Below are 24208 nucleotides of genomic sequence, written 5' to 3'. Positions count from 1 at the left end.
TCCAACCTGGGTCCTTAGGCTTTGAAAACAAGCACCTTAACACGAAGCCTTCTCTCCAACCCTTTAAAAAATTGTATTGACATCTTTCATAAATATAAGCCATGTACTATGATCATAATTCCCTCTCACCACTACCTTTTCCCCCTCCCATATCCCCCTCTGTTAAATCCCTTCTTCTTTGCAAGTGATCTCTCTTCTATTTTTTTTTCTTTGTTTTTTGGTTAGGGTCTTGTTCTAGCCAAGGCTGACCTGGAACTCACTCCGTAGTCTCTGGCTGGCCTCAGATTCACAGCCATCCTCCTACTTCTGCCTCCAAAGTGCTGGGATTAAAGGTCTGTGTCACCATCTCAAGCTCTGTATGGAATATCCTTTTACAGTCCAGCTTCTCTTCCCTTTTGATGTCAACATGTCTTCCTCCCATCATGCAGGTCTTGCATAGGTAGCATCAGCCACTATGAGGTCATGAATGTCATTGCCACTTTGTGTCTGGAAAATAGTATTGTAAGGAGCCATACCCTTCTTTTCCTTCTAACATTCTTTAATTTTTTAAATGTTTTATTTATTTTGTATTTATTTTATTTTACTTTCTTTTGAAGCAAGCCCAACAGACTGCCTTAATATTTTTCTATGCAAGAAAGTGAGAGAATATTGGTGTGCAAGGGCCTCCAGCCACTGCATTAAAACTCCAGATGCATGCACCACCTTGTGCACATGTGGAAACTTGCACACTTGTGTCTGGCTTATGTGGGATCTGAAGAGTAGGACATGAGTCCTTAGGCGTTGCAAGCAACTGCCTTAACTGCTAAGCTATATCTCCAGCTCTATTTATTTATTAGAGAGAGAGGGAGAGCGAGAACTTGTCCTTAATCGCCTCCAGCCACTGACGTTGATCTCCAGATGCATGTGCCATCTTGTGTTCTTTTGTTGTCTCTTGTGTGTGGCTTATTTAGGACCTAGAGAGTTGAATGTGGGTCCATAGACTTTGCAGGCAGTGTCCTTACCAGTAAGCCATCTGTCCAGCCCCAGGGAGCTGCTCTTGAAATAGGACTTGCATGGAGCTCAGCTCCAGAGACAAGTCCCTGCTTCTAATGTGACAGTTCCTCTCATGAATACCGCAGGGAACAGGATATCAAGTGCACAGGCAGGGGAAAGAAATGAGAACTTATTTATTTTAGAGAGAGAGAATGGGTGTACCAGGGCCCCCATCCATTACAAAGGAACTCCAGATGCATGTAACACTTTGTGAATGCGGCTTTATGTAGGTCCTGGGGAACTGAACCTGGGTCTTTAGGCTTTGCAGACAAGTAATGTAGCCATTGAGCAAACTCTCCAGTCCCGGAACTTTATTTGTTTTTGTATTTATTTATTTGAGAGAGAGAGAAACCAGGGCCTCTAGACAATGCAGAAGTTCTCCATACACATGTCCCACTTTGCATCTGGTTTTACATGGGTACTAGGAAATCAATCCTGGGTGACTAGGCTTCATAGGCCAGTGTGATAACCACTGAACAATCTCTTAGGACCCATAAACAGATCATAATTTTATCTGGTCTCACTCTAGCCCAGGCTGGCCAGGAAGTCATTATGTAGTCTCAGGCTGGCATCAAACTCTCAGTGATCCTCCTCCCTACGTCTCCTGGGTGCTGGCACTCAAGGAGTGGGCCACTACATCAGGCAGAAATGAGAAAAAAAGGCTATTTCTCAAATGGTCCCACCTATCATGTGCCATCTCTCCTGTTTCTTTTGCTTAGTTACTCATGACATAATTATTGTGAAGGTCTCCTTAGAAATGGGTGACTTTGACAGGGGTGGCATTAGATGGACAATGCATTTTTTTTTTTTTATTTTAGAGAGAGAAATAGACTAGTGTCATGTCAGGGCCTCAACTGCTGCAATCAAACTCCAGAAACTTTTGCCACCTATTAGGCATGTGTGACTTTTCACTTGCCTCATCTTTATGCCTCTGGCTTATTTGGGATCTGGGGAGTTGAACATGGATCCTTAGGCTTCACAGGCAAGTGCTTTATCCACTAAGCAATCTCTCCAGGCCTAGATGACTTGCTGTTGTAATTTATTGTGTGTGTGCCCGCACACACACATGAGCGTACCCCCATTCCCTGGATGGCTGAATTTCCTTGAAGAAGAGGAAAACAAAAACTTGGAAAAAAAGGGTTTCATATCCATCTGGAGAAGAACCCTCCAACAACAAAGAGAGACCCTGTGAAAAGTGGACCACCATTATGGGGGAAACAGACTTCAAGTAAAGACCTCCCATTTGGATGTAGTCATCTCTCCCTCTGAGCAAGACTTTCTGTTTTGTTTTGTTTTTAAATATATATTTATTTTAGAAAGAATTAGGGGAAGAGAGGAAGAGAGAAAGCTTGCTTTTCTTACTGGTTTTCTAAAAATTCTCACAACCTTTCAATACAAAGTATAAATTAAGAAAAGCTGGGGCTTCTTTTCATGGTCCACATGGAGCAGAAAGAAGGGCAGGAAAAATTCTAAAAGTGAGTTTAGTATCCTCCACCCCACCCCCAATCTCAGAAGCTTCTGGAAGTGAACCTTCAACTCCTCCCCTTTGTGAGGTCACTTCCTGCCTCATTGTCATCCCTTAAGATCTTCCTTCCTGCAACTTGGAACTTCTGTGATGGGAGCTCCTCCTTGGAGGAATCCAGTTATGTTTTCTTGCAGGAAGCAGTTATGAGGGAGACCTTTACTTGTTCATATATATCCTACACACACACACACACACACACACACACACACACATGTATATGTGTATTTTGTCCTCACCATGCTAAGCTATGGCCTGTGCACTCTCTGACACAGGGTAGTAGTGATGTGAGTACCAAGGTGCCAGTAAGGATACCAGAGCAAAAGGCCTGCTTCCCAACGCGCACACACACAGGGACAAGGCCTTCACAAGAAGGCAGCAGCAGCAGGGGTACCAGAGCAAGTGAACCAACCAGTAGCTCTGGCCTACTCATTCTATTCAAAATGCACTGTCCAGCTCAGGGCATCCAGGAATTAGGAACCTAGGGGCACTTCAGTCAGGAAGGGGGAGCCAGGGACCTGCTTCTGCAGCAAGCTTGCAGAGTCCAAGCAGCCCTATGCCCACTGCATGGCAACCCACTCTGACCAGGAAACCGAGAAGAGCTGGTATATAGCCGACTTACTCCTTTGCAGGGTATCTGGGAATTAGACACCCAGGGACACTTCATTCAGGAAGGTGGAGCAAGGAACTGCTTCCTCAGCAAGCTTGCAGGGTCCAAGTAGCCCCAAGCCAGTCAAGGGGGACCTACCAGGACCAGAAAACTGGGAGGAGCTGAGGAACTGGGAGCTCTGGTCTACTGTGTGCCCTGGGCACCCTCCTGTCGATAGTGTCTGGGAGTTGGGGATCCAGAAGCAGTTCCATCAAGGAAACCCCCATTCTTTTAGATACTTTATTTATTTATTTATTTGAGAGAGATGGAAAGAGGCAGAGAAGGAGAGAAGATAGGCATGCCAAGGCCTCCAGCCACTGCAAGTGAACTCCAGATGCACCTTGTGTTTCTGGCTTTACGTGGGTAATGGGAAAGTGTTGCAGTCCGGTTCACGTTGCTGGTAGGAATCACCCAAGAGTAGCTTCTGGGAAAAAGAGATTTATTTTGGCTTACAGGCTCGAGGGGAAGCTTCATGATGGCAGGGGGAAACGATGGCATGAGCAAAGGGTGGACATCACCCTCTGGCCAACATAAGATGGACCACAGCAACAGGAGGGTGTGCCAAACACTGGCATGGGGAAACTGACTATAAAGCCCATAAGCCTGCCCCCAACAATACACTCCCTCCAGGAGGCATTAATTCCCAAATATCCATCAGCTGGGAACCTAGCATTCAGAACACCTACGTTTATGGGGGACACCTGAATCAAACCACCACATTCCGCCTCTGGCCCCCATAAACTGATATTCATACATGATGTAAAATACAATGCATTCAGTCCCCATAGTTTTTATCAGTTCCAATGATGTTCATACATCCCCATAGTTCAAGATCTTTTAACTGAGCCATAATACCAAGAAATAACCTCAAAAAACCCATAATGGCACAGAATAAATATTCACACTGCAAAAGATAGCATTGAGCATAGCAAAGAAACATTCAACCAATACAAGATTTAAAACAACCAGGTCAAACATCAAACTCTGTAGCTTCAAGTCCAGCAACTCTAGCCAGTGACAAATCTTCAAGTCCAATAATTCTAACCAGCAACAAGTCTCTGGCATTTCGATTCCGCCCCTCCAGCTAGGAGACTCACAGTCCTGGAAAAGTTCATCGGGGCCGGCAGCTCCTTGGCGGCCATCTCATGGTCCCGGCATCTCCACTGGGTCTCCACTGCAATCCCCGGTTCATCTTATGGCCCCATGGGGTCTCTATGCAGGTAACCAGCAAACCCGCTTCACGCTGCCCATGGCCATTTCCAAAACACAAGACCGTGTTGCAAACTCAATGACCCTCTTTCAAGCATTTCTTATACTCCACGATACCAGGTAGGGAGCCAATTTGTTAATCCAGGGGGGATTAAATCAGACTTTCAAGAACAGGACACTCCTTGAGCACTCAGGCCCTTTCAAAAGAGTCTACATTCTTTCTGTTGCCCCAGCGCAGGTCAGCTAGCCCAGTCTCAAAGGTGGTAATCTCTCAGTTGCAGCTGAATGGGCAATAGTTCACCCAACGATTTTTCTTTCTGTGTCATATCCCTCTGCACACACCAGTTCATTTCTATGCAAAGCAACCCTGCACAACTTCTCAGGACATGGGCACAAGAGCAAGCTTCTCACACAAACTGCTAGCAAAGCTCTGTCTCACCCTCATAAGCCAAACCTCATAGTCCATGGTTCTTACTGCCTTCAGGTCTTTCATCTCTGACCAGAATAGTCCATCAAGCTGTACTTACAGCACTGCAAGGCATCTCTTAGGCCAAGGTTTCAACTTCTTCCACATTCCTCTTGAAAATCAGCTCCAAAAGGGCAAAGCCACACACTCAGGTGTCTAGCAGCAAACCCACTCCTCGGTACCACTTTACTATTGCAGTCAGGTTCGCACTGCTGGTAGAAATCACCCAACAAGATTAGCTTCTGGGAAAAAGAGATTTATTTTGGCTTACAGGCTCGAGGGGAAGCTTCACGATGGCAGGGGAAAACGATGGCATGAGCAAAAGGTGGACATCACCCCCTGGCCAACCTAAGATGGACCACAGCAACAGGAGGGTGTGCCATACACTGGCATGGGGAAACTGGCTATAAAGCCCATAAGCCTGCCCCCAACAATACATTCCCTCCAGGAGGCATTAATTCCCAAATATCCATCAGCTGGGAACCTAGCATTCAGAACACCTACATTTATGGGGGACACCTGAGTCAAACCACCACAGAAACCAAAGCTGGGTCCTTTGAACTTGCAGGCAAGTTCCTTAACCACGAAGCAATCTCTCTATCCCCCTCTTTTCTTTCACGGAGAAAACACTTCCATCCCAGTGGCCCTCCTTGCTTCCTAGATGTCTGTCTGTCTCTTCCCAGTGGAGCTCTACTGTCCCTGAGCAGTTGCAGGAGAGTGACCCAGGAAGGTTGTCACATGTGTGTATCAGGAATGGGGCCTTTGAAGCTGAGTCCCCTAGACCTCATGTGTGGCTGATTTCGACACACATGCTCCAGAAAGCATCTTCCCCTTCCACAGTACTTCCCATGCCTGTCTGACAACCTTTCTTCCTTCCCTTGCATTCTTTTCTTCTTCTCTTTCTCTCTTGCTTTCTTAATAATTGATTTAAGGTAGAAAGAGAGAGGGAGAGGTAGAGAGAGAGAGAGAAAGAGATAATGGGTTCTCTAGAGCCTTGAGTAACTAACTGTACACAAACTCCAGACACAACAGCCACTTTGTGCATCTGGTTTTATGTGGGTGCTAGAGAATTGAACCTAGGTCATTAGGCTTTGTAGTCAAGTGTCTTAACCAATAGGCCATCTGTCCAGCCCATGCCCTTGCATTCTTGATGAGCAGATACTCAATAAAAAGTCAATACTTGGGACATCTTTCATGATTTAATTTTTTCTAGATGCTTTAAAAATTATGACCTATTTGTGAGAGGAGATAGAAGAGAGCTATAGAGAAAGAAAGTATGTGCACCAGAGCCTGTAGCTGCTCTAAATGAACTCCATATGCATGCACCGCCTTGTGCATCCAGGCTTACTTGGGGCCCGGGAAATCAAACCTGGATTTTTTAGTCTGTGCAGGCAAGTGCCCTAACTGCTGAGACATCTCTCCAGTTCTCTGTAGCTCTAATTTTCTGAGAGTATGTGTTCAGCAGGCTGGTAGCAGTCTACCTTCTTAGTGCTGTCATACAGTTCTGCACATGGATGCATCAGAAAGAAGGTTGAACTCATCTTACTTGGAAGTGGATGGTTGAGGATAATATATGGTGATGCTGTTCTCACTGACAAGAGTTCCAAGTTGACCTGGAAACAGAAAAAGTAAAGAAAGTATGTTGAACAAATTATATTGAAGATGCCTCCTGTTGTAAGTAATGTCTGTGTCTAGAGCTATTTGTCTGTCTCTCTTATAAATCATATATATATATTTCCACCCTGATAAATTAACCTAGACCAAAGGTAGTGGGCATTGTAATGTCACAGTCGAACATTGAGGTCTGACAATGGGCAATATGTTGGCTGTAGGCTTGTCATAAATAGCTTTTATTATATTGAGATATGTTCCTTCTATTCCCAGTCTCTGTAGGACTTTTATCATGAAGGGATGTTGGATTTTGTCAAATGCTTTCTCTGTGTCCAGTGAGATGATCAAGTGATTTTTGTCCTTCAACCCATTTATATAATGTATTACATTTATAGATTTGCATATGTTGAACCATCCCTGCATCTCTGGGATAAAGCCTACTTGGTCAGGGTGAATGATCTTTTTGATATACTCTTGTATTCTGTTTGCCAATATTTTGTTGAGAATTTTTGCATCTATGTTCATGAGGGAGATTGGTCTGTACTTTTCTTTTTTTGTTCTATCTTTGCCTGGTTTTGGAATCAGAGTGATGCTGGCCTCATAGAAGGAGTTTGGTAGAATTCCTTCCTTTTGTATTTCCTGGAAAAGCTTAAGAAGCAATGGTGTTAACTCTTCCTTAAAGGTCTGGTAAAATTCAGCAGTGAATCCATCCGGGCCTGGGCTTTTTTTAGTTGGGAGATTATTGATAACTGTTCGGATCTCCAAGTTTGTTATAGGTCTATTTAGGTGATTAATCTCATCTTGATTTAATTTAGGTAGGTCATATAAATCAAGAAAATCATCCATTTCTTTCAGATTTTCATACTTTGTGGAGTATATGCTTTTATAGTATGTCCCTATGATTTTTTGAATTTCTCTGGAATCTGTTGTGATGTTACCTTGTTCATCTCTGATTTTATTAATTTGTGTCTCTTCTCTCTTACTTTTGGTCAGATTTGCTAAGGGTTTATCAATCTTGTTTATCCTTTCAAAGAACCAACTCTTTGTTTCATTAATTCTTTGGATTGTTTTTTTGTTTCTATTTCATTAATTTCTGCCCTAATCTTTATTATTTCTTCCCGTCTACTGATTTTTGGTTTGCCTTGTTCTTCTTTTTCCAAGGCTTTAAGGTGAAGCATTAAGTCGTTTACCTGTGACCTTTCTAATTTCTTTCTTTCTTTTTTTTTTAATTTATTTACTTTTTATTTGAGAGTGACAGACCCAGAGAGAATGACAGATAGAGGGAGAGAGAGAGAATGGGTGCACCAGGGCTTCCAGCCTCTGCAAACGAACTCCAGATGCGTGCACCCCCTTGTGCATCTGGCTAACGTGGGATCTGGGGAACCGAGCCTCGAACCGGGGTCCTTAGGCTTCACAGGCAAGCACTTAACCGCTAAGCTATCTCTCCAGCCCACCTTTCTAATTTCTTAATATAGGCACTTAAGGCTATAAATTTACCTCTTTGAACTGCCTTCATTGTGTCCCAGAGATTTTGATATGTTGTGTTCTCATTATCATTTGACTCTATGAATTTTTATTTCCTTCTTGATTTCTTCATTGACCCATTCATCATTAAGTAGTGTATTGTTTACTTTCCATGATTTTGTGTATGCTCTATAGCCTTTCTTGCTACTGATTTGTAGTTTAATTCCATTGTGGTCAGATAGAATGCAAGGAATTATTTCAATTTTCCTGAATTTTTAAGATTTGCTTTGTGTCCTAATATATGGTCTATTTTAGAGAATGTTCCATGTGCTGCTGAAAAGAATGTATATTCTGCAACTTTTGGATGAAATGTCCTGTATATATCTAGTAAGTCCATTCCTTCTATGACCTCATTTAGTCCAGATGCCTCTCTGTTTATTTTTTCCCGGGATGATCTGTCAATTGATGAGAGTGGGGTGTTAAAGTCACCCACTACTATTCTGTTTGGTGTTATCTGTGACCTTAGTTCTAATAGTGTTTGTTTGATGAACTTGGGAGCCCCCTTGTTAGGTGCATATATGTTTAGGATTGTAATGTCCTCCTGTTGGAGTGTGCCCTTAATCAATATAAAGTAACCTTCCTTATCTTTCTTGACTAATGTTGGACTGAAGTCTACCTTGTCAGATATTAGGAGAGCAACCCCTGCTTTATTTCAAGGCCCATTTGCTTGAAACACCATCTTCCAACCTTTCACCCTAAGATAATGTCTATCCTTTATAGAAAGGTGAGTTTCTTGGATACAACAAATTGCAGGATCCTGCTTTTTAACCCAGTCTGAAAACCTATGTCTTTTCGTTGGGGCATTGAGGCCGTTGATATTAAGAGATATTATTGAAAGGTGTGCATTTATTTTTGCCTGTTTTTTTTTTTTTTTTTTTTTTTGGTGCTTCTAGTTCTACCTGTGCTCTTTTAACAAGTATTTGAGTATTGCTTGTTTTTTCTAGGTTCCTTATATATGTGCTTTTCCTTTTCTTCAGCATGGAGGATTCTATCAAGTATTTTCTATAGAGCTGGTTTTGTCTTCAAATACTTCTTTAACCTGCTTTTGTCATGGAATGTCCTTATTTCTCCCACTATTTGAATGGATAACTTTGCAGGATAAAGTAACCTTGGTTGACAGTTGTTATCTTTCAGAACATGGAATATGTCACTCCAAGCCATTCTGGCTTTAAAAGTTTGTGTTGAATAATCTGCTGTAATCCTGATGGGCTTACTTTTGTAGGTAACTTGATTTTTCTCTCTAACTGCTTTCAATATTTTTTCTTTGGTGTGTGTGTTTGGAAGTTTGATTATAATATGGCGAGGAGAGGTTCTTTCCAGCTTTTGTCTGGCTGGGGTTCTAAAGGCTTCCTGTGTCTGTATTGGCACCTCTTTCCCAATTTGAGGGAAATTTTCTTCTATGATTTTGTTGAAGACACCTACCATGCCTTTGGACTTCCTCAATTTCTTGTTTGAATGTTTTTATGTTTTCATTGTATAGATCTTTCTCTTCCTTGGTTATTGTTATTTCAAGGTATTTCATATTATTTCTTTGATTGCAATTGAAAATGGGATAATGTTACTTGTTTCTTTCTCTGTAACTCTGTCATTTGCATATAGAAAGGCTACTGATTTTTGTGAATTGATTTTGTATCCTGCTATTTTGCTGAAGGATTTTATCACCTTTAAGTGTTTTGGAATGGAGGTTCTCAGATGTTTTACATATAGAATCATGTCTTCTACAAATAGCACAAACTTGACTTCTTCCTTTCCAAATTGTATCCCCTTTACTTCTTTCTCTTATATTAGCTAGGACGTCCAGTGCTATATTAAACAGTAGAGGTGAGAGTGGACACCCCTCTCTTATTCCTGATCTCAATGAGAATTCCTTCAGTCTCTCTCCATTAAGTATTATTTGGGCTTTAGGATCTTTGTATATAGCCTTTGTTGTGTTAAGATATAAACTGACCATGAAGTGATGTTGTATTTTGGCAAAGGCCTTTTCTGCATCTATTGAAATGGTCATGTGGTTTTTGTGTTTAGCCTTGTTTTTGTGGTGTATTACATTGACAGATGTCCATGTGTTGAACCACGTGATCAAGGTGGATAATGGATTTGATGTGTTGTTGAATTTGGTTTGCAAGGATTTTGTTGAGGATCTTTGCATCTAAGTCACCAGGGCAATAGGCCTGTAGTTTTCTTTTCTTGTGGCATCTCTACCTGGTTTTGATATTAGGGTGATAGTAGCTTCATAGAAATTGTTGGTGAGCTTTCATTGATCTCCAATTGTGTGGTATAGTTTGAGAAAGATGGGTTTCAGTTCTTCCATGATGGTTTAAAAAATTCCTCTGAGAAGCCATCTGGTCCTGGACTCTTCTTTTTGGGGAGGTTTCTTACTGCCATTTCAGTTTCGATGGGTGTGATAGGTTTGTTTAGGAGACTAATCTGCTCTGAGGTTAGCTTTGATAGATGGTATGTGTCTAGGAATTTATCCATTTCTTCTACATTTTCTAATTGTGTAGAGTAGAAGTTTTTGAAGTAAGAACTGATGATTCTCCCAATTTCATTTATGTCTGTTGTGATCTCTCCTTTGTCATTTATAATTTTGTTAATTTGAAGCACCTCTGTTTTGTGCTTGATCAAATTGGCCAGGGGTTTGTCAATCTTGTTTATTTTTTCAAAGAACCAACTTTTGTTTCATCAATTTTCTTACTTATTTTCTTAGTATCAAATTCATTAATTTCTGCTCTGATCTTAATTATCTCTTTCTGTCTCTAGCTTTTATGAGTTGTATTGTTCTTGCTTTTCCAGGGCCTTTAGGTGGATGGTTAGGTTATTCATTTGGGATTTTTCTGTCTTTCTTTTTTTTATGCAAATAAATTTTATTTTGGTTTTTCAGAAATACAGAAAGTATTGTCACTTTTTAAATAACATCAGGGCAGCTGACATCTAGTGAACTTCATACAGCATGAGGCTTTATTTTCCCTTTTAATTAACAATATACTTGCAGCTCTTAAAAGCACAATAAGGACATTTCCATGTAATAAGTTCTGTGGGCAAACAGTATTTCCAGCTATTTGTAACAGAACATTTATTTGTCACATTAACATATCTCTTAGAAAAAATAAAAATATTTAAAAATCACTTTCTGCATCTTTATTTCTTTCTATCAGTTTCACAATTAAAAGGTAGAAACCAAAATCCAATCAAAAGGAGTGACCCTGAGACTGTTTCCTCATCCTGTTGAAAGAACACAGGACACCATGACTGGTTTCTGACACTTCACTGCTTCAGAAGACACAACTAACGCCACCTCTGTCTCCATTTTATAAGATGGAGCCCGGGGCTGGGGGATGGCCACGATCTCAGCACTCGTGGCAGGAGCACGAGGAGCCTCGCTGAACCGGCACACGGGGAGGAGCTGCGCCCGCCCGCGGCCAACCTGGCGCTGAGGGTCAGGGACGGGAGACCCGCCGGGCTCACTGGTACACCAGTCTAGCTGGAAAAAGGTGCAATCTCCAGGTTCGGTGAGTCCTTATCTCAATAAAATACGGCAGAACAGCAACTGAGGACACTTGATATCGTCCTCTGGCCTCCAGACGTGCGTATGACACATGTACAACCTCCCCCCCAAGGAAATCAATATTTAAGGGTAAAATCAGTGTCAGTACTGACGTACACTTTTGTGATTATCTGAATGCAAGAAATAGCCACAGCGGCCTTTAAGGAGACAGGTCTATTGCCCATAATGTAACATTAGGCAATTCTAAATACACATAACTAAAAACTTAACACTTTTATGCTTCTCAAACTGCTTTCCCCTTTACAAAATTCAGAATAAACATTGTGAAGATCTCTGCTGTAATTTGGTATGGTTTAAGTGTGCTTCCCGAGAATGCACGTGTTCAAAACTTTTCCCAAGTATGGTGATGTTAAAAGATAGTAGGACTTGATGAGGTGGGCCCAAGCTGGGCATGGTGGCGTACATCTTTAATCCCAGCACTCAGGAGGCAGAGGTAGGAGGATAGCCATGACTTTGAGGCCACCCTGAGACTACATTGGGGGAGGGAACGAGGTGGGTTCAGCTAGGTCTTTCCTAGTGCCTTCCCCACTGCGTCTAGCCTGTTATCCACCATAAACCTCACTTCAACCACTGTGATGCCATTACCCATAACATCATACAGTCAGAGCTTCACCAGGGCTGGTGTATGCTATTTGGCTTCTCAGCTCTCACAACTGTAAGAAAAGTCTCTTTTTTGTAAGTTTGAATTCCTGGGAATTAATTATAATTCATGGAAAGCAGGTTAATATAATTCCTATATTTTTAATAGAAATTTAAAATAAAAGCAACTTTCATTTTTAAATAAGAAATCACTCCACCATTTTTGAAACTGCAAATGAGACTCACTATATGAGAGGACCAGTTAAATAGCAAATTCTTCCACACCAACTATTATTTCTCATAATCAATGAGTAGGGTTTGACAGTCTCAAATTATTTATTTTTAACTCAATTATATTATTTTCAACTATGGGCAGAGAGGTAGTGAAGACATTTCTACATCTGAGTCACTTGATTCTCCAGCTATCTCCAGTTCCCCTATTTCTTTGTCGGGAGTCAAAATAGTTTTCTTCTTGCGCAGCTTAGGAATTGCATCATTCGCACAAAGTTTCCTCATTTTTATGTTTGGCAATTTCTTCAGATCAAAATCCCATTCCCTAGAAAGGAGAAAGTGTAAAGCACTGAAAGCTGCGCGAGGAGGAGGAGGAGGACGACCTTCAGAACTCTGCTGGCAGAGGGAGAAAGGGTGATGCGCTGCCAGAGTGCCCTCGCGTAGAAAGAACCATGAGAGTGGACTAGACAGGAAGGAAGCGGCTGCCTCAAGTCGGAGCGTGCTTCTCTCTCTTCTGGGTTTTCTCACAAGCCCACAGCAGCAAGAGCCATGCAGAGAACCCCAAACTCGACACCCTCACTCTCCCTCCTGTATCAGGTCCCATGGTTTCAAGACTCTTAGGTGGTACTACTGCCACCCATTAAAAACCTCCAAAATTCCAGAGAAAAAGATTTTCTTTTCACATATACTAGTACTTTGTAACTGAATCAAACAATGGTTACTATACAAATATTCCCAGTTTCCAAACGGACTATGTTTTTGTAACACTTCCATCTCCAGTCGTCTGGCTAGGAGCAGTCTTGAGACCGTCTCCGGTGCTGCTCACCGGCCCTCAGCACTAAGGCGTCCGTTCACTTCTCATTCGACCTTCCGAAAAGTTTTTAGATTACTGGTATTTAAAATGTCGGGAATCTCAAACCCATAGCCTTCATACTCTACCGCTCCCGCACCACCGTCTGCTTGATGACCGTCTCCCGGGCATGGTGCCGCCTGCCCTGCCTGTCCTTGATGCTATTCTCTAAGTCTATCTGCTCCATCTCAGCGCTGAATCGATTCAAGTACCTTTCTATTAACTCACATGCAGCTTTCTTTGAATATTTGATTTTTTTAGGATCCAGATGATCATGAAACCACTGAAGCTTTTCACTTTTTCTTTTTGTCTTGCTTGTGAGCCTCTCTCGTCATTTGAGCTGCTTTTCTACTGTATGGATGGATGACCTTTTTTTCTCGTCCTGCAAGTTTTCCCTTTAGGGCTTTAGGCATTGTGACGTCCTAGAGGCTCCCGAGCCCGGAGCGCTCACGGAGGCGACAATCTTCTTCCACTGCGGCGGCGGCAGCTCAAATCTCCCCTCCGGGTGGAACCCACATGCAGCCAGAGAAGCCGATGCCGGCCGGACCGGCCTGTCTTTCTTATGAGGCATTTAGTGCTATGACTTTCCCCCTGAGGACAGCTTTCATTGTGTCCCATAAGTTTTGGTATGATGTGTTATCAATGTTATTTGTTTTTAAAAGTGTGCTGTTTAGTTTCCAGGAGCCGATGGAATTTTTGGTGGGTATTTTGTTGTTAATTTGTAGCATTATAGCATTGTGATCTGATATCATGCACGGAATTATGTCAGTCTTCCTAAATACCAACAGATTGAGGAGTCTAACTTTTTAATTAAAACTCCCATGATTATAAAATATACCCCATGGTGATACCCTCCCTTCCCCCACTTACTCCTTTGAAACTCCACTCTCCATCATACCCCCCCCCCCATCTCAATCAGTCTCTCTTTTACTTTTGATGTTTTGATCTTTTTGAGGAGTCTTATATTATGATCCATCCTGTTAGGTCATGTCTTTTGATGGGTGAATTAAGGCCATTGATATTTAGGGTAATGACTACTGTTAATGAGACTGTGAGGTTTGATTTGATCCCTGCCATATTACATTGCTTATGTGCTTTGTTGTTTTCATGGACTTTTGAAGTTTTTTGTACCTTCTCTGAGTTACATTAATATGATCATGAGTTGCTTGGACAGATATTGGTCATTTTTGCCCAGTTGCCCATGTAGCACCTCTGGCACTAGACATGCTGACTGTCTGGGAACTGACTCTCTTCCAGCTTCCAGCCATGTCACTTCATGTTACATGTCAACCACATATGGTGTCTTCAGCTGTAGGGTCTTACCACTAACCTTCGGTGGGTATATGTGGTTTGATGTTTTCATGGACGTTGAAGATTTTTTGTACCTTCTCTGACTTTGGTTATTATGATCTGCTTCTTGTAGGTACTTGAGGTTGATATTTCGATTCTTCTATGTGGAGAATTACTTCAACTAATCACTGTAGGTTTGGTTTTGGGTTCATAAAGTTGTAAAGTTGAGTTTTGTCATGGAAGGGTTTTCTTTCATCATCTATTATGAGAGATACTTCAGTGCATGTTCTACCAATAGCTTTGGTCATGGTTGCATTGCTCACAACTTCATTTTGGATTTGATCCTATTGTCTCTTCTATGGTTTGATTAGAGACTTCCATGTTAGGACTAGGAGATATAAGTGGATTTACTTGCACTTGATTTGTTATGTTATTTCTGTGGTGATGTTGTCTACCCATCACAGTGTGGGAATAGGGAGATAGGACTGCGGTCAGGAGGGATGGGGTGGTGGTGCCTTGAAGAAGAGAGCCCCCAGAGGCTGTTAGGTGCCGGAGAGCAAGCTAAAAAAGGATGAAGTGACAGGAATATGCCTTTAATCTCAGCAGTCAGAGGCAGAGATAGGAGCATTGCTTTGAGTTTGAGGCTACCCTGGGACTCCATGATGAATTCTAGGTCAGTTTGGGCTAGAGTGATACCCTACCTCAAAAGACCAAAGGCAAAGAAAAGTATAAAAATTTTATTACACCAGATTCTAAACTGAGTAGAAAAATATGCCATAAAAAGCCAAGATTCAAAAACATATTTTCAATAAGTGAAAAAGAAAGGGTCATATATGTAATATATAACAATCTAGAAACTAACAAAAGGTATTGGTATGGATAGGTCATTCAGGAGATTAAGTGCTCACCTAAAGTCAGATGCCCAAAATAACACACGTGTCTGAAGCATAGTTACAGTGGCTGCAGTCCTGGTGCCCTCATTCTCATGTTCTTGCCCTTTCTCTCCTCTTTCAAATACATAAAAATAGATTTAAAAGCTATGACATGTACTATAAGTTAATAATGCTTCAACTAAACTTTAAAATGCCATGTTCTCATATCTGTAGAATTTTTACTGCAGGAACTGTAAAATATAAAATGTTTCCCATTTAGATTTGAACAAAGTTTCTGAGAGACAATGGTTAACCTTTTCATGACAGCTTCCATACATATAGACCAGAAACCATGTTAACTCCGACTCACGCTTAGTTTCCTCTTCTGAAATCCTGAGCCTGGTATAGTGTGATAAAGATGTGTCTACTGTCACTTCTCTTTCCAGGTTTTGTCTGGCTGGGGTTCTAAGGGCTTCCTGTATCTGCATTGGCACCTCTTTCCCAATTTGGGGTAAGTTTTCTTCTATGATTTTGTTGAAGATGCCTACTATGTCTTTGGAGTGAAATTCTTCTCCTTCTACTGTGCCCTGAATTCTTATGTTTGATCTGTTCATAGTGTCCCAAATATCTTGAAATTCCCATTCATACTATTCTATTAGTTTGTCTTTCTCTTTGTTGCACTGTATTAGACCTGCCACCTGGTCTTCCTGACAAAATCCAACATCCCTTCATGATAAAAGTCCTTCAGAGACTGGGAATACAAGGAACATATCTTTATATAATTCAGGCTACTTATGACAAACCTACAGCCAAGGTATTACTAAATGGGAGAAAACTGGAAGCTTTTCACTAAAATCAGGAACAAGAGAAGGGTGTCCACTGACCCCATTTTTATTTAATATAGTACTGGAAGTCTTAGCCATAGCAATAAGACAAGAGACACACATAAAAGGGATACAAATTGGAAAGGAAGAGATCAAGTTACTATTTTCATATGACATGATTCTATATATAAAGGACTCTACCAGAAAACTGTTAAAGCTGATAAAACACCTACTGCCATGTAGCAGGACACAAAATAAATACATAGAAGTCGGTAGACTTCTTATATGCTAACAACAAACACACAGAGGATGAAATCAGAGAATCACTCCCATTCACAATTACATGGAAGAAAATAAAGTATCTTGGAATAAACCTAACCAAGGAAATAAAGGATCTCTACAATGAAAACTATCAATCACTCAGGCAACAAATTGCAGAAGACACTAGGAAATGGAAAAACATCCCTTGTTCCTGAATTGGAAGAATCAATATTGTCAAAATGGAAATCTTACCAAAAGCAATCTACACATTTCATGCAATCCCCATCAAAGTTCCAATGGCATTCTTAACAGAAATAGAAAAAACAATCCAAAAATTCATTTGGAATCACACACACACACAAAATCTCAAATGTTTAAAATAATACTGAGCAACAAAAATAAAGCTGGTGGTATCACCATACCTGATTTTAACTTACACTACAAAGCCATAGTAATAAAACCAGCATGGTGCTGGCACAAAAGCAGACATGTAGATCAATGGAACACAATAGAGGATCCAGATGTAAGTGCAGGTAGCTATAGCCACCTGATATTCAATAAAAATGCCAAAATTACTCATTGGAGAAAAGAAAGACTCTTCAGCAAATGGTATACAAAAACTGGATATGTATCTGTAGAAGGATGAAGATAGATTCTTCTCTCTCTCCATGCACAGGAATTAAGTCCAAATGGATTAAAGACTTTAAACATCAGACCTGAAACTCTGAAACTGCTAGAGGAAAAATTAGGGGAAACACTTCAACATATTGGTCTTGGCAAAGACTTTCTGAATATAACCCCAAATACTTAGGCAGTAAAACCACAGATTAACCACTGGGACCTCATGAGATCACAAAGATTTTGTACAGCAAAGGACACTGTGAATAAAGCAAAGCGGCAACCTACGGAACAGAAAAAAAACTTTGCCAGCTACATATCTAATAGAGGATTAATATCTAGGATACACAGAGAACTCAAAAAGTTACATTATATGAAATCATGGGCTGGAGAGATGGCTTAGTGGTTAAGTGCTTGCCTTGAAGCCTAAGGACCTCAGTTCAAGGCTCGGTTCCCCAGGACCCAAGTTAGCTAGATGCACAGAGGGGCCCATATGTCTGGAGTTCGTTTGCAGGGGTGGAGGCCCTGATGTGTCCATTCTCTCCCTCTCTCTGTCGCACTCATAATAAATAAGAATAAACAACAAAAAATGTTTTAAAAAGAAATCAAACAACCAATTAAAAAATGGGCGATGGGGCTAAATAGAGATTTCTCAAAACAAGAAATCTGGATGGCATATAAGCATCTAAAAAAATGTTCAACATCCCTAGTCATCAGGGAAATGCAGATTAAAACTACATTTAAATTCCATCTCATGCAGTCAGACTGGCTACCATTATGAAAACAAATGATCATAAATGCTGGCGGGGATATGGAAAAAGAGGAAACCTTCTACACTGTTGATGGGAATACAATCTGGTCCAGCCATTGTGGAAATCAGTGTGGAGGTTCCTAAGACAGCTAAAATTTGATCTACCATATGACCCAGCTATAGCACTCCTAGGCCTATGTTCTAAGGACTCATCTCATTTCCTTAGAAGTACATGCTCAACTATGTTTATTGCCGCTCAATTCATAATAGCTGGGTAATGGAAGTAGCTTAGATGCCCCTCAACTGATGAGTGGGTAAAGAAGATATGGCACATTTAGACAATGGATTTCTATTTAGTAGTAAAGGAAAATGAAGTCATGAAATTTGCAGAAAAATGGATGGATCTGGAAAGGATTATACTAAGTGAGGTAACCCAGTCCAAGAAAGCTAAGTGCTACATGTTCTCTCTCATATGTGGATCCTAGCTACACATGATTGGGCTTCTGTGTGAGAAGGAAAGAACTCAGCAACAGAGGTCAGTAAGCTAAAAATGAGGTATAAAGGCAAGAGAAAGAAAGGGAGGAGGGTACTTAATAGGATGGTATTGTATATATGTAATTAGAAGATTAGATTAATGGGGGTGAAAATACCCAAGTGACGTCAGGGAAAGAGATTGAGTAAAGGAAAGGTGGAGGGAGGGCTAATCAAAATCTAAGAGAATATAAATAAATCATATGGAATCCTCCAGTGTTAGACAATGGAACACACTCAGGAGTTGTATGTCATTGCTAGAAAATATTCAGTGCCAGCAAAGGGATACCTTCCAGTGAGTTGTTGACCGGGAAGGTCCCTGATGCCCCCAAAACATTATACGCTATTGCCGAGGCCCTTGGTTTCCCACCAGGATTAGATGGTAAGACCCTAGTGCTGAAGACTCTACATATTTGGGTTGCAAGGCCACTGAGAAATTCTGCTGGAACCAAGCTGATAACCTCCTCCATGTAGACCAGCTGACAGAAAGCTGGAAGAGGCCATTCTACATGCAGTTCATTGGGAGAGAGATAACACCAGTGAAGATACTTAACAGTGGACACTGCAAGCCGTATAATTGGCCAACCAGACCAAATGAGCCAACGGGTGCAATAGTGGCACATCTGTCATGGTGGGAACCAACTGCACTCTAAGTGGACTGGAGGCCCTCTCCATGGGAGGGAATACATCCCTGATAATGAAAACTTTAAAAAGCGGTAGTCATGAGCCCTAGGCTAGTAACATCTGCTGATATCTGGATAAATGTATATATGTATATATATATACTATGCTTATCAAATTGCCCAGTAAGCACTTCTCTTAATATTCATTATATTAATGTTACTCCCACTATGGTTAGAGAATCTTCTCTTTTCAGATGGCAGTGACCTTGGGATGACTCAGAAGGTATCATGGTATCATGGTGCTGGAAAGAAGTAACTGGACTACTGAGTCACATCTTGATCACATCTGCCAAGGCTCAGGGTCTAATGCAGAAGAGGTGGCAGAAAGAATTAAGAGCCAAGGGAAGGGTAGGACTCCTTACAACGTGCTCCCTCCAGACATAAGATGGCCTGGTTATTCATGACTTCATAGTGCGTGACTACCTGTACAAGACCATTATAAGTGGAGGAAAAGATCATGACATCAAAATAAAAGACAGACTGATTGATGTGATGGAAAATGGAATTTCAAAGGGGAAAGTGGGGGAGGGACGGTATTACCATGAGATATTTTTTATAATCATGGAAGATGTTAATAAAAATTGAGAAAAAAAACCAAAAACAACCCACACTGCAAACAATGCACACAAACACAAGACAAAAACACAACACATAACTAACTCCCAAAACATACACACATCACAAAACACACACAAAACAACACACTAAACTCAGTGGACACAAACAAAAGATATACCATAACAAACTAATCACACACAATGCACACCTATAACACACAACAACCATACAACATAAAAAACACACAACACAGTAACAAAAAACACAAAACTACACACACTACACACAATGGACACAAACAAAAGAAGAAAACAACACATTTCACACATAACAAAAAACCACCACACACAGAAAAACAAAATACAGAATCAACATGAACAACACATGACAACACACACAAACATAAAACCCATAACCCACCCAAATAAACACAAAACCAAGACACACCAGTCATAAGGCACACAAATACCAGATGAAAACACAACAAACAACTAACAACTCACACAACACACAACACACAATGCACAAAATACACAGATAACTTATACCCATAACATTAAACAACACACACCATCACAAACTTCAGACAAACACAAAATACAACAATGAAACATACAGGTATAAACGCAACATACACCTCACACCCAACACACAACAACATGCAATTCACACACAAGACACAACTCCCACACAGCAAATTGTCACAATACATAACTCTCACACAAGTCCCAAACAACAAATTCCAACAACACACACCCACAAACACAGGACAACACATATAAACAATACACAACACACAGAAACACAAACAAGTCACAACACTCAGAAACACAAAACACATACAAACTACAAACAACACACACAAAAAACCAAACACACCACTCAACTCACACACAACACATAAGAACACACGTCACAAAAAATTCCCACAAAAAACAACACACACAGGACACAATGCACAAATATACACACCAGAGGAGATAAAAAACAGTGGGCACTGCAAGCCTTAAGTTTGGCCACCCAGGCCCAATGAGCCAACAGGTGCAATAGTGAAATATCTGTTATAGGGGAAACAAACTTCTCTCTATTTGGACTGGATGCTTGCTTCATTGGAGGGAATACATGCCTGATACTGAAAGCCTATGATGGAGTAGTCATGAGCTCTAGGGATGTAATGTCTCCTGCTGTCTGACTAAATGTATATAGTATGCCTACCAAACTGCCCAGTAAGCACTTAATGTTCACACTCACATATTAATGTTACTCACTTTTGTGTAGAGAAGCTTCTGTTTTTCAGATGGAGGCAACCTTGGGATGACTCAGAAGGCACCTTGGAGCTGAGAAGTGACAGAGGAGAGCTCAGCACTGAAATAACTCTATCATACTGTACAAGGCTCAGGGTCCATGGCAGATCAGGTGGCAGAAAGAATGTAAGAGCCAAAGGAAGGGTATTTTTAATGTCATCAGATCCCTCCCAAGAGTTTTGTTTCTGCTTTATGATGGAAAGTAAGTGGATGCAGGCTTCCCTGTCTTGATGTCTAACTGCAGTTTCCTTCCAAATGGAAGCCTTAAATTCCTCTCCTTTAACCAGTGAAACTTGCAAGGATAGTCAGGAAGGATAAGAAGGGCAGCAATCATCAGGGAAGAGATGAAGAAGAGTTCAAACCTTGAGGAGCTGGGACCAGACTCATCTCACTGTGAGGACTTGTACAGAAGCACAACTAAAATACAAAGGTGGTGACAGCTTGCTGTGTCCTACAGAAATTGCAGAGCAGCCATTAGTGCTCATTCCAGGTGGATGTCACGAGGAGCGTAGCCTATGCTGGGTTGATTTCCTTTAGAGGGCTGATGATTACCTTTGGAGGTCACACATAGGCAAAATTGTTTAAAAGTGCCCCCAAACATGCACATACTTGTAAACTGAACATGTGCAACATGGTTAACCCATATAACAAATGCCAGAAAAGCTTCCTGCTGTGGTGTCTAGGTTTAAAAGTGATAACTAGTATTAGTGCCTTCATCCACTCAGAGATGATCAGCTGGTCTCATGGCTTCCTACAGCATTCCCTGCAGCAACTGTTTCTCTGTGTTTGTCTTGCCAAAATATTCCCCAATGCTTATATGGTGCCTTATGTAAGGGGGCATAAGATGCTTTACTTACACTGACCAATAAGCCCTCATGTCAGCCTCCACATGCAAAACTTATTTCTTACCCATTCATAACCCTCAGCTATCTTTGAGCCTGTATCCAACCTCACAACGCACCTCCGCCTCACTGAGACCTCACATTCATGCCATTGTGACATTCCTTATGTGCCCACATTGCTGCCCAGAGAACTCATGGCCACAGTAATATGGACGTTATTCTGATTTCAGCAACAGATCATGGAAACCCTTCACACATATGCACGCTGTCCATCTGCTGCCAGTCACTGAAGTGTTCCTGGGCCTGGACTCATTCCCTGCAATCTTACTGGCCCCTGCTTTTTGAAGAAATACCTATTATTAATGTTTCTAGTTTATGTTAGTTCAGATAGAGTGTAATCAATGTAACTATAAGAAATATAAATGCACCTAGGAGTTTCAGTGAAGTGATATATTTTGCACGCTCCTCCTCTGAAACTACAGTGGGAGAAATTCCACTGATGGTAAAACAAGAATTCTGTGACTCTGAGCCTGACCCCTTTAGAGAATATATGACTACCTTATCTTAGGGGACAACTACCTGTAATTAATCTTTTAAATATTTTTTTAAATTTTTATTTATTTATTTATTTGAGAGCGACAGTCTCAGAGAGAAAGACAGATAGAGGGAGAGAGAGAATGGGCGCGCCAGGGCTTCCAGACACTGCAAACGAACTCCAGACACGTGCGGTCCCTTGTGCATCTGGCAAACTTGGGACCTGGGGAACCGAGCCTCGAACCGGGGTCTTTAGGCTTCACAGGCCAGTACTTAACCGCTAAGCCATCTCTCCAGCCCTGTAATTAATCTTATTAGACAGAACCCTACACTCATGGATGTAAATCTGCCCCTTCTCTATGCACAGGACAAAGGACAAAGGGTTGTAAAAGGTATGTAAGTCCAGCAGAATCTGAGTTCAGGGCTTCTTTCTGTTTTTGCTGTGAGCCAACAGAAATCTGTGCATAAATAAAGGCTCTCTCCCTCTTTCTGAAGTGGAATTTGCCTGGTTATTCCCATGAGTGATTAATTCCCATGACATGAATGATGTTGATTGGCTGGGAATCTGAGTCACAAGTCTTGTATGCTAACTCCTGGTCCATTGAGCCACTGGCATGGGCAGCTGAGTGCAGACTCTTGAGTGATCTGCAAAGAATGCTCCATGATGGTTTCCAGGGTTCAAAATCACATTGGATCTCTGTCCTCCTATGGTGCCAGAGCTCCCAAACAGAGTTGGAGAAGAACACAGAGCCACCAGACAAACAGCCAAGGTAAGTCTTGGAAGGACCAGAAAGCAGAAATCTGATCAGCTCTAGGGCCATTATGAGTAAAGCCCAAGTGTATACAGAGTCAAAATGGTGGTTTTCAGGGGCCTCCATGTGTATTAGGAGCTGAAAGGATTGCTCCATGTGTATTCAGAGCTGAAAGGATTGCTACTTGTTTATTTGGAGTTGATTACAAGAGTCCCATTTAAGTGTTAGCTTGGCCAGCATGAAGTCTGTGTTCAAATCTATCCTCAGACAGCAGCCTCCTATGAGGTATGTGAGAAACATGGTCAATTCACTCTAGGCTTCTGTCCTTTTATCCCCCACATCCTCAATAACATGCCTTTGGGAAGTGCAGTTCAGGGGTGAACGACAAAAACGTGTTGTCACCTTTTGGTGCAACATTCATAGTGACTGGAGCAGACAGCTTCAAGTTCGCTGAGATGAACTTTCAGACCAGACAAAGTTATGGAGGAAGGGATATTTATTGAAGCTTATAGATCCAGGGCAGGTTTCATAATGGCAAAGCAGAGAGAGAGAAGCACAAGCCCAAAACAAAAAGCCAAAAGCCACAGCACACTCAGGAACTTCAGCTAGGCATACTTTGCATATCTTTAGGTTGAAATCTGAAACCCATCACCACACCTTAAGATACACCCAGACACTGCCTCCAGCCAGGTAGCTGCAGATGCAAACTGTAAACAACTGAATGAATATATTGGGGGGCATTTATTCAAACCACCACAGTGACCATTTGGGAAGCATAGGTAGGAGGATTGTGGGCCTGAGTTTGAGGCCAGCCTGAGATCACATATTCCAGGTAAGCCTGGGCTAGAGACGGAACCTATCTCAAAGAAACACAAAATTACTGACAACACGTTAGATGTAATAAATGACGAAGAGAAATTTTTGGACATGGGATCTAAGGAATGGAAAAGGAGTTACTTCCCAGTGCCATGACAAAATAGGCAACTTAAGGGATGAGAAGATGGATCCTGGGTCACAGTTGTAGGGAAGGCAGTCTGTCATGGTGGGAAAGGCATGGTGGCAGGGGCAGGAAGCCAACTGTATGGTGGGTTTATCTAACATAGGGATGTGTGCAAGGGTATTGTGTTTTTTGTTTTGTCTTTTGAATTTTCGA

The 24208-nt window shown here is 41.4% G+C and overlaps 1 protein-coding gene and 1 pseudogene across 1 annotated transcript in view; both read right to left on the bottom strand.

Moving 5' to 3' along the window:
• Positions 1 to 24208, bottom strand: part of LOC123456301 (zinc finger protein 585A-like) — a 171875-nt gene that overhangs the window by 76429 nt on the left and 71238 nt on the right. The window lies entirely within an intron of this gene.
• Positions 12521 to 13681, bottom strand: LOC123456279 (annotated as a pseudogene).

Source organism: Jaculus jaculus, chromosome 20 (assembly GCF_020740685.1).
Source record: "Jaculus jaculus isolate mJacJac1 chromosome 20, mJacJac1.mat.Y.cur, whole genome shotgun sequence".
Taxonomy (NCBI): Eukaryota; Metazoa; Chordata; class Mammalia; order Rodentia; family Dipodidae; genus Jaculus; species Jaculus jaculus.
The sequence above is the reverse complement of the archived record's forward strand: the minus strand, read 5'-3'. Positions and strand labels throughout refer to the sequence as shown.